A 12,319-nucleotide genomic window follows, 5' to 3' on the forward strand; every position below is an offset into this window, starting at 1 on the left:
TGGATGTGAAGATTTTTATCTTTCTACTAAATTGTTGGACACTCACTCTCTCTCACATAGAGAGGAAGAAAACATACACCCATAGATGAAGTCCACAATAGCTCAGTTAGAGATTCATCCCCACATCAGATTCGGATGTGAAATGATGTCAGACCGTTTATCACCGTTTGAGCCTTTTTAACTTTTTATCATCTTATAATTAGAGATTCATCCCCATATCAGATTCGGATCCATCAATGGTGCTTGAACTCCTTGCTGCAGCTTTCTGGGTTATGGTGGGAGTATCACAGTGCCAGCATAATCACTATTAAGTATAAACAAAATAACTGCACCTTTCATGTTTAGCTGCCAGTCTTAGATCGGTTACTAAGCTCAGCTTTTGGATTTTGGCTTAGTGTATCCCAGATTGATTAGTTTATGCACCAGCTTTTTCTCAGCATCTGCCTGAAAACCCCGATAAGGAAAAAAGAGGTCAAACCGTTTATCACCTTCACGCCAGGAACAAGAACATACAACATGCTAAATTGTGCATGGCATGATTGGTATTTTTTATAATTCAATTTGAAATTCTAGTTTTGATTATTCTTGACTCAAAAAAATTGAGTCTTATGTTGAGTTCTTTATTTTTTGTGTTATCACTCTCTTTTTCAAATTAATACTACAAAAATAGAACCATCTTATAGTGATACATCTTGTTTAAAGACTTACGTCTTAATGTATATATATACATCTTTCTTTCAAAAGTTAGCCCAGAACGTCATCACATTGTACAATTTTGTATTTTGTTGATTTTTGCATTGTATAGTCCATGGTGTAAAGCTCATACTGTTAGATGTTTAGCTACATGAAAGTTAGGAAGAAAAAAAAAAAAAACGCTATATGAAGTTTAGCTATATTATATATGTCATATAGCAAAAGATAAGCACAAAGAAATAGGAAATATCTGTATTATTTTAAAATTGTGATAAAAATTCTTTCTATCACTATTAATGAAAAATTGTGATAATAATTATATTTTTTACCATTTAAGTGGTCTTCTCCCCGCTCCTTTTATCATGGTTAATGAAAAACCGTGATAATAATTTATTCCATCACGGTACATAGGCATCTTGTTAGTAAAAGTGAATTTGGTTTTACTCGTACGTTTCTTAAAAGAAAAATAAAAAAAATAAATTTTATATACAAAAATATAAATACTCACGTACAGACCACCCACATACAATTTATACAATTTTAGGGCAAATCATTTCAGCCTCCCCAATCGTCTCCATGTCTATTCTCGTTCTCAACTCTGAACTTACCCTCTTTCTATCTCTGCAACTGCAAACTACAAAATCTACAAGAATCAGAACCCATATCGGCATATCATTTCAGATTGTTCAAAAAATCAAAACCCATACCCTTCAGTTTCCATCGCCCGCTGTTCCAGTTCGGGTTCGCCGTTCGCAAGCTTCAGCCTCTGTCCCGCTGTCTCTCAACTCTTAAGCCCTCTCTCTGCAACTGCTAACTTGTATGTATGAGTTATTTTTTTTTTTTTCTAAATCAATTAATCAAGGTCTGTAATTCTTGTTTTGCAAACTAAATCCTATTTGGTGAAATTTTTCTACGATTTTTTTATTTATTATTTTATGAATTTTAGTTATAAATGTTTGTGAAGATAATGACTGAAACAGGATCTCCCTTTGCAAGATTTGAAAGACTAATTGGTAAATTTGGGTTGAACTTGAGTCTTGAACAAGCTGAAGGCCCCTTATACAGGTAAGTCATTTCTTCAATTATTCAATATAAATATTTTTAGGGCAAATCATTTCAGCCTCCCCAATCGCCTCCATCTCTATTCTGGTTCTCGACTCTGAACTTGCCCTCTCTCTCTCTCTGTCTCTGCAACTGCAAACTACAAAATCTACAAGAATCAGAAGTTCAAAACCCATATAATTCAGTTTATGTATCTCTTCAGCCTCTGGCCCTCTGTCTATCAACTCTCAAGCCCCTCTCTCTGCGACTGCTAACTTTTATGTATGGGTTTTGTTTTAATTTTTTTTTTTTTTCTAAATCAATTAATCATGGTCTGTAATTCGTGTTTCGCAAACTAAATCCTATTTAGTGAAATTTTTTATGATCTTTTTTATTGTTTTATGAATTTTAGTTATAAATATTTGTGAAGATAATGACTGAAACAGGATCTCCCTTTTCAGGATTTGAAAGACTAATTGGCAAATTTGGGTTGAACTTGAGTCTTGAACAAGCTGAAGGCCCTTATACAGGTAAGTCATTTCTTCAATTATTCAATATAAATATTTTTAGTGCAAATCATTTCAGCCTCCCCAATCGAAAATAGATGTGATTTCTGTAACATACTTATCTGAATTTAAATGCCAAAGAAATCATATAATGAATATTTTGTGTGAAAGTGTAGATTTATTCATTCCTTTTTGTTGGGCAAGTTTGTGGCCTTAACTGGTGAAGCTGGCCGGATTAGCACTCAGAATACAAATTAACTAAAGGGATGGGTCAACTAACCAAACACAATAGTAATTGGAACTGACTAATAGTAATTAAACGGGTATCAATATAATACTAGTTATAATTTGTATGTAATTTTGTTCTTTAGAAACCGACTAATAGTAATTAAACGGGAAATATTATGATACTGCTTATAGTTTTTATGCAAATTCAGTTTCTTTGAAATACTATAGTATATTATATCTATATATAAATTAGTTCATTTTTCTCCCTTTTTCTTCTTACTATATGTGTGGTTGGTCATTCCAAGTGGTCGTCACCGTCTCTGGATGAATTTGGTTTTTTCATCTTATGAGTACTAGTTGTTTAACTTCTTCTTGATATGATCTGTTTTTCTCATATCTGTCTTTTACACCCAGGTTTTAAGTGCATGATGAATTTGGTTTTGTCATCTTATGAGTACTAGTTTTGGTGAATGAAGAACATAGGAATGAAGAAAATCTTAATGAACATGCAGATTTAATGAATGAAGATAGCAATGAGAATCAAGATGAAGATTTTAAGCAAAGTGCAAAGAGATGAACAGTGTGGAGAAACATATTCATATAGGGATGCTTGAACCAGAAACACATCTCAAATTGTAGTATTTATGATAAATTAGCATAGAGGGATTCCTAAATTAAAATTTACTAGAGTTTCAAGAAAATAAAAAATAATTCACTTACCAAAAAAGATTTGTCATCTTGATAATATATACACAACATTTTTTCCCCCTCTTTGCAGCTGATGGAGAGAACCCTGGGCAGTTTATTCCATGCACTACTGTGTGGTGGAAGAGTTTTAATCTTGTTTGCTTAATCCTCTTGCTGTAAAAGGTTTCTCGTCTTTCAACCTTGTACATTTTTTCCAGTTATAATACATTATATGGCTTTTTAGGTTTGTTTTTTAAGAAATTCTAAGCCAACTTCTGAAATTTGAAAGAAAATAGGCTATTATCCAATCAATCTTCATGAGAAAATAGATATTCTTAGAAAATTTAAATCCAGACGAATGTTTAAAAAAAGTTTGCATTTGTTTTTAATGTGCTTGGGAAAATTTTGAACCCAACACATGTACTTCTAAAAAATTCACACGCTTTTGAAGTTCTTAAGAGTTTAAATGAATAACACAATCGTTAGTCAAAGGAGCCATTATTCTTAAATTTCATCAAAATTAAACTTTGAGAAGGCAAAAATCATTTACAAATATAATTTGGTAGTATAACAGACGGATCTAAAAAATTAAAGAACCCAAGAAGGCAAAAATCTCTTTGAGTTTAGGAAATACCAAGGATCTAATCATTCTTTAAGAGAGATGCAGACCAAGCAGTCCTAGTTAAGAAACAGAGGTCCAGAAGAATTTCTATATTCACACTGAAGTTCTTTGGGATGGAAAAGGATTGCGGAATAATTCTGAGTGAACCAAATAGTATGAGAGAATTTAAAAAGAAAAAAAAATCTGGAAAAATCTAAATTCACTCTCCACACAGCATAAAAAGTGCCATGTACTAACCAACTGTAGGCTTCAAATGTTTTCATATATATACAAATACATGCCAACACTAACTTTAATTTAAAGCTTAACCACAATACACGAGCATGCAGAAACACAAATCGAAGTCCAAACCACATGTAGTATAAAATAAATTAAACTACGTTTGCTAACAACCAAGATATGATAATTTAAGCACTGCTCCCTACCAACAATAAAATGATACTTGTACATAAAATTAGAAAATATAAAATAAGACCTTATATCTTATATGTACACATAATTTTGTGTGTCTGGGTGGGTGAGGATGGGAGAATGAGTAGAAAATTACCTTTGTCTCTCCAAGAAATGGCATAGGCGTTCCGCCATATCCAAGTCCCTGTGAAGATTTAGAGGGATCATTGGCACCAGAATCCCCATTTGCTGCACGCACAGCAGTATTTGCTCGCAATTCCCAGGCTTGGAGTGCTCCAAAATCAGGAACAGTCAAATCTTTTACTCTGGTCTGTTTTTCTATTAATGGTTTTAGCTGTTCCTGCACTCATTCAGTATTGTTACCGCATAAAAGGGTAAAAGAAAGAATGCATGTGGAACAAATAATATACAATCACTGGGGAAGGTTCTTGAGTAGCATCAAGTTAAAAATCAGTATAATTCAGTATCCCAAAACAGAACAGGAATGGATTACTTGAGTTAATGTACAAATAACTACCCGAAGCTTCTCTTGAAAATCCTGAGTCGTGTGAGACAAACATTTTTTATCCTACCTCAGTTCAGCAATGAACATGCAACAGAAACTAATGAATGGACCCCTATATAGAACTAACAGCATCACAAGCAACAGCAGAAACCTTTTCCCATAGCCGGGGCATATATACTCCTGAACTGTGTTCTTGTTTTCCAGTTCATCTTTTAGCTTTTTCCTCATACGGTGAAGTCTGTACCTCACGTCATGTATCTGCAATATACATTTTAGTTTAGGTCTTCCACATTTACAAGAGCCTAAAAACTCTATATATATAATTTTGGCAACTTTACAACTTGGCAACTTTACAACTTAATTTACATTCTCTTACTTCAACTATTACATTTTGTAGGTCAAAGCTAGGATTGCGGGATTGCGGTTCTCGTTACTTTTTGTTGCTGTTATATTTTTTTATATGGCTCATGAAGAAGTTGCATATATGGAAGAGAGAGACTAAAACAGAGCAAGAAGATATGAATTTTTTTTTGGTCTTATTTTGGTTTAGTAAAGATACTAGGTGTGGATCATGTACTTTGAAATTTGTATATGGTTAATTTTTGTATAAAATGATGATTTGAAATTGGTTATATATATATATATATATATATATATATATATATATGATGTTATTGGGTAGTTGTAAGTTATTTTGGTTATAATACTATTTTTTATTTATTTAAGGTTTGGTTCTTGGTCCTTGCAAAGGCGTAGTAGTAGGGGGAAATAAACGCCTCATAGAGGTTACACTGTTTTTTTTAAAAACAATTATATAACACTTTCTACCACGGTTCTGGACCGTGCTCCAAAGTCTTTTTATCTACCACGGTGTAAAATCGTGGTAGAAAGTCTTCATTTACTACCACGGCTATTTCTACCACGGTTCAAAATCGTGATAGAAATTGTTTTTTACCGTGATAAAAAATTGTTTTTCTTTGTAGCACAGCTGTTAGCTTTCAAATTAGTGTTTTTGCTACTTGAATGTTTAGGATGTTATTTAATTATGGAACTTGAGAAATGGGCTAAAATACTTAGTCCATGTTGTTTTTCTTGGTCACCATCATCTTTTTATCTATTTCTATTTTTGGTAAATAGTTTTTCTCGTTTTCTTTAAGAACTTGTGAATACGCTTTTAATATGTTTTTTTTTTTTTTCTTTTTTTTTTTTTTTTCATTTTGCCTACAAAAAATAAAAAGGTGAATTATACTAATTTGAAATTTCGTTAACATGCACAGACCTCCCCTGAAATAAAAGCCTAGTGCTCTGGCCAAAAGGGATTATACCACTTGAATGATAGCCGTAGTGATTCTTCTGTTCTTTTCTTCATTAATTGTTAATTTCAATGACCTCTCTTGCATATTTCGTTAGGATCATTGACTGATATCATCAGTAAGGTAAAGGCCCACTTATTAATTACAACTCAGATTAGAAAGGCCTCGATCTCCCTAGAGAGAAGTTAGCGTGGATGTGAAGATTTTTATCTTTCTGCTAAATTATTGGACACTTTCTCTCACACGGGAAGAAATCATACATCCAAACCACTAGATCGTGTTATATCAAGACGTAAAATGAAACGGGTATATATATATATGAGTTGGGTGTAAGTTTCACCGTATCACTTGAGTTGTCATTAGTCTAATTCTTGTAGATTCAAGCTTAGGTTTAATTTTACTTCTTTTATAATAGCTAATGATTTTCTATATATTTTAAGTCAAATCCTATTATTTTTTAGGGCAAATTATAATGAACTCCTCAGGAATTTGGACTAATTGCAACTAACATGAGATTTGCTATTTTTTTACAATGTGTCCCTCCAAGTTTGCTATTTTTTGCAAAGACCTTTCCTATATACAAAATTCAATCATTTTTGTCATAAAATTTGATTGAAGTGACTAAAATACCCATCAACTAAGATTAAAAGACCATATCACCCTTATAATGTTATGAAATAACCCCAAAAAAAACCATATGTGGACCAAACTACCCCTTAATTAGGTTTTTTCATAATACTAAATTAATACATTTAAAAAAGAGGCCACCACCACTCCACCGGCGGCCACCATCACTGCCAAACAAACCCACAATGGCTGGTCTTATATAAATATATATATATATATATATATATATATCACCACCACCACCACTTCTACCACCATTATCACCAACCAATCGGACCCGCAACAAACCCAATTGAACCAAGAGGAACCCCAAGTCAAACCTGAAAGCTTCGTGATCGCCATCCATGGCTAGCTTCGGGATCAGCCACAACAACCAATCAAAGACCGATCAAAGGAAATTCATACATCGGCCTACACTGAATGGAAAAGCGATCGAAGGATGTAAATCATTAGTGGCGGCCAGAATTTGAGCAGCGTGGAGGTGGAATCGGTTCTGTATAAGCACCCCACGGTGAGTGAACGACGACTGCTTTTCTGGTGAAGTTAAAAGTATGGTGTCTTAGCTGGTGTTTGGGTTTCTGATTGAACCAAACACACACCCCTTGCCCAAACCCTAGAAAAAATTTCACAAATCAACGAGAAACACAAGTTTGGATTTTATTTTGTGAAGGGAAAACGGGTGCCGGCAAACAATCGCACCAAACCCAGTCCTCAATTGGCTACCACGGACGGCGGCCACTGATTCGAACACGTCTGGAGCTCCATTTTCGAGGGTTGAGAGAGTCACAACACCCATACTATGGACAAATTGAGATGGGTCGAGAGCTTAGTTACAGCAACAGAGAAATGGATCGAGAGAGAAGTAGTTGAGGTAGCCATTAAAGTCGCCGTGGTGGAGGAGAGAGAGAGCAGCGTCGGTGAGTTGTTTAGTTTGTACGATGGTGTGTTTTCAGTGAAATTCTTCAGTTTGAATTGGTGTCGACGGTGGTTGTGGGGGTGATGATAGTGGCGGTGGGTAGTGGGTGGTGGTGGTAGCGGGAAGGGGCGGGTTGACGAAGTGCAAGAATTGGGTTGAAGTGTAAGGGACAAATAGTCCTTCGACATTTTTAGATACTTTAATTATTTTTAACAAGTAAATTCATCACAAAATCTGACAGAATCTTTGTCAAAAAAACAAAAAAAATGACAAACGTCATATTTAATTGCATATAGTCCAAATTTTAGAAAGGTAATTGTAGTTTGTCCTAATTTTTAACTTCTTGGATTGTCATTAACTTAACTAATAATTAATATTCTTTCCATTTTAAATTATTTTATGAAAGTCCGTAACTAAAGTTTTGTCAAAAATGTAGAGACTCGAGACTTTTTTTTTTTTTTTTTCCTTCTCTGGACTCGAGAGTTAAGAAAGCCGTGAGTGAACACATATACACCCCTCCCCGGCTCCCCTCTCTCTCTCTCTCTCTCTCTCTCTGTAGTCTATACAAAGTGCAACTCTCTCCCTACCTCTACGAAATTGTAGTTATTTTCTTGTTTGGTTTTGGTTTAATTTCACGGATGTAAATGTACTTAGGTTTCTATAATTGTTAAATTTTAGAGATTTTATTTTTTTTATTTTGTCTTGAATAAAAATGGATTGGATTTGGCCATTTGGATTGTTGTTGGTGGACTTTATAGGATCGAAAAGTCTAATCTTGTTCCCAAATAAAGCAAAAAGAAATACTATTAAAAATGTTTAATTTCACGTATGTGAATTGTATCGTGTTTTTTATAATTGTTAATTTTGGATATCACATATTTGATTTTGTGTTGAATTGGAAGTGGGTCGGATTTGGCTATTTGGGTTGTTGGTTGACTTTTTAAGAAAAATGCCTAATCTTGCTTATAAATAAAGCCAAACAAATATTTTTTTGCATATTAAAAATGAATCAATTAAACATGTTCACCTAGTTAGAACCGGATCTCTATCCGTGAACAAATTTTAGATAATGTAAAAAGTTATATTTATGTTGTATGTACATAGAATTTGGGACCGAACATGGTGGTTGGATCAGAAAATTTTCATGCTCAAACACTATTGAAAATATAATTTATAAAAATAGAAGGAAGAAAAAAAAAAAAAATCAAGGAAGAACAAAGGCTAGTGGTGTTGAGAAGTGTCTTTTCATTTGGGTCTTGCATCGTTTCATATATGGAGTTAACTTTCTCTTAATGTCACATATCTCTCAATTAAACTCTCAATTCAGAAGGAATCAGGAGAAAGTTATTGAGCGTTTCATATATGGAAGATGTGTGGACCAAGGCTTTGGATTGGGCTAGATGGGTTTTGTTATGCTCTTTGGGTCGACCTGGTATTGGATATATTCCTTCTGGACTTTTAGTTGTTTGGTGCAACTTTGGACTCTTGACCCAATATATTTTAGCTGGCCTTTTTGTCTGGTTTGTTGACATGTGGCGCCTTGTGAGTGGTGGGAATGTTCAATCTTACCTATTCGATGCGGCTGAAAACACTCTTTGATTTTTTATTGTTTTGGGAGGAAAAATCTTACTAGGATCTAATATATATAATTATGTTGAACATATGTGTAGTTATTATTATAATCTACCATTTTCACGAACTAATTTTAGGCTTCGTTTGGATAAATTGGAGAGAAAAGAAAGAAAATGATTATTAGAGAAAAGAAAAGAAAAGTAAGAAAATGAAAGGATAGTTATAATTTATATTCATATTTAGATGATAGAAGGGAAAAGAAAGTAATTAATAATATTGTTATTAGGATAACACAAAGGAGAGAAAAGAAAGGAATTGACAATAATAAAATTACTATTTTACTCTTTTTGGTAAGGTTAGAAGGCAAAATCATTTCAGCCTCCTTCATCTCCCTATTCTCGATCTCACATATCTCATCTCCTCTTAAGTCAAAACCCATATCGGCTCTCTCTCTCTCCAACTGCCAACTACAAAATCTACCAAAATTAGAAAATCAAAACCCACGACTCTCTTTCTACAAATCTGCAAACTACAAAATCTGGTCAAAACCCATATCGGCTCTCTCTCTCTCTCCAACTGCCAACTGCAAAATCTACCAAAATTAGAAGATCAATTAAAACCCATATCGGCTCTCTCTCTCTCCAACTGCAAACTGCAAAATCTACCAAAATCAGGAGACGATCTCTACAACATGTGGTGAATTTTCAGACTATCTCTGCAACTTCCGGCGACTTTTCCGACGATCTCTGCAACTTCCGGCGACTTTCAGACGATTTCTGCAACTTCCGACGACTTTGTAGACGATTTCTGCAACTTCCGGCGACTTTTCCGACGATCTCTGCAACTTTCGGTGACTTTTCAGACGATTTCTGCAACTTCTGACGACTTTGTAGACGATTTCTGTAACTTCCGGTGACTTTTCCGTATGGGATACTTTTGTCATTAGCTTCCTTTCTCTCCAAATCTCTCCAAATTTTGTCAATTTTGGAGAGATTTGGTTTTACTGTATTGGAGGGATTTGGAGGGATAGCCTATCCCTCCAAATCCTTTCCAATCCTTTCTTTTCTCTTTTATTCCCTCTATCCAAACACACCTATCCCAATCTTTTCCTTTCTTTTCTCTCCAAATCCCTCTAAATCCCTCAATCCAAACGAGCCCTCAAGTGTTAACTAGCATTGTCAAAAGAATATATGAGGGCCCTTATGCTTGTATGCCTACTCAACGTTTGTCTCCATTTTCGATTTTGTTGTGCACCTTTAATTAAGGCAGCTTTCAAAACACTCAAGCATGTGAATGCACTCAATTGTGGAAGTTTCACTGTTGATGGTGAAGCAATCAGCAAATGCATGGTTCTTATTAATTGTTTCATCCTCTGGTTTAATCCCTTTTATATATATATATATTTTTATTTTTATGGCAAGAATGTTAGATTAGAAGTTAGTGGGGGCGAAAGTTCGATGCTTTGGTTTAATCCCTAGTACATCATTCTTCTTTCTATCTTATAATACAATGAACATCTCCAACACCGAAAATCAAGAAATGGATACTTTTTCCTTAAACAAACATGGATCACTAAAGGATACATCATTCAAACGCTTAGTAATTTAGTCTTTTGATTTGTTTTTAATTACACATGCCACAGGCTCAGTGTTCATTGTTGTGGTTTGCTGCTACATAGTATCTCAATGTATCTCTTGCCAAGACAAGTCTTTACACGTACCCTAAGAAAGCGCGCACACACACACAGAGAGACACACACGAAGAAGAAGAAGAAGAAGAAGAACAACAACAACAACACTTCAACAAGACAACCACATATGTGGGACAAATGATGGGTGACAACCTTTTTCTTTTCAACGAAAAAACACTACACTTCCAAAAGGCACATTACAACAGCTTAAGACTGCACATAAGCAAACTAACTATTTTAGTGCTCTTGGTTACAAGGACATGTTTGAGTGAAATAATTGTCAGAATTACCTTTTTTTTAGCTTTGTTTGTTGTTTTTTTTTCCTCAACACAACTAAACCAAAGAGCCTGTAAGACATTCTTCGGCTAACACAAATAGTGCCTTATAGGGTTTTTTGGACAAAAAAAAGTCAATAAAAGGAGAAATTCAAATTTTTTTTTTTTGAACTTATTTTGCTATAGCCTATTATAACCGTTAAGACAGTATTTTGTTGACACAAACTGCTATATTGTCCAAAAAAATAAATTTAAAATTTTTTTTTCTAACAAAATGAAATTTATTTTTAAAATAAGTGATGAAGATGATGATGAGGAAGACGAAGAAAAAATTCCTTCCTCATTTTTCTTTCACATTGTTCGGCTTTATAAGAGTGGCGGCACAACGGGTAATTTTCAATCAATGACAGTCGCGTGACACAAGTTTGTATTTGTTTTTGATAACCAGTCCCTTTTCATTGAGCTTATTTGTATACAAAAATCAATGGAAAAGTAAGAAAATGAATATTACAAGGGGGCGACCAAAAATAAATTGGATGAAAATGACTATGATGATGATGATGATATTTCGAGAAAAGTTTATAGGTCTTTCTCCTTGTGCTACATGGAAAGACATAGTTTATTTGTCAAAACTACCCTTAAAATCTTCAGCACTACTTTTGTCTATGGAAGTACTACTTTTGTGTATAAAGGTACCACTTTTGTGCACACATGTACCATTTTTGTGTATCAAAATGCTTGCACAAAAAGTGATATCTTTGTGCACAAAAGTGGTAGTTACATGCACAAATGTTGTATCTTTATACAAAAGTGGTACTTACCTACATAAAAGTGATTCATTTATACACAAAAGTAATACATTTGATCATACAAGTGGTACTTACATACACAAAAGTGGTACGCGAAGATACTAAGGGTAGTTTGCGCAAATAAATAGTGTTGACTTTGACTCCATATCTAGATAATAAAACCTCCCAAAATTCACTTTTTTTTTTTCTTTTTTTTTTTTTTTTTAATTTCCCTTTTTATTTTGCTTCCAATACATATTACAAAATTCAAAAGAGAATTCAAATGCACAGAGAATAGTGGACATTATTGAAATTGTATAAATTTACACCTTTCTTATATACATACAGATTTTTTTTTTTTTTTTTTTTTTTTTTTTTTTGATAATTAAAAAATTGGAATAAAAATGGTTTTTTCTTATATACATACATATGGTTTTGCAGTACA

General features: G+C 33.7%; 1 long non-coding RNA gene across 2 annotated transcripts; it reads left to right on the forward strand.

Moving 5' to 3' along the window:
- Positions 1–1,138: 1,138 nt before the first annotated feature.
- On the forward strand, positions 1,139–5,325 carry LOC132274758 (uncharacterized). 2 transcript variants are annotated; one of them, XR_009470500.1, is made up of 5 exons: positions 1,139–1,510; positions 1,674–1,758; positions 2,196–2,264; positions 3,247–3,338; positions 5,091–5,325. It is a non-coding gene; the product is annotated as an uncharacterized LOC132274758 (long non-coding RNA). The 2 variants fall into 2 exon arrangements; XR_009470499.1 differs by lacking the exon at positions 3,247–3,338 and having other exon boundaries at positions 1,142–1,510.
- Positions 5,326–12,319: the final 6,994 nt, after the last annotated feature.

The sequence above is a fragment of the Cornus florida genome, unplaced genomic scaffold (genome assembly GCF_030987335.1).
Source record: "Cornus florida cultivar Cherokee Brave unplaced genomic scaffold, ASM3098733v1 CherokeeBrave_3.0.0_Hap2_Chr09, whole genome shotgun sequence".
Lineage (NCBI taxonomy): Eukaryota > Viridiplantae > Streptophyta > Magnoliopsida > Cornales > Cornaceae > Cornus > Cornus florida.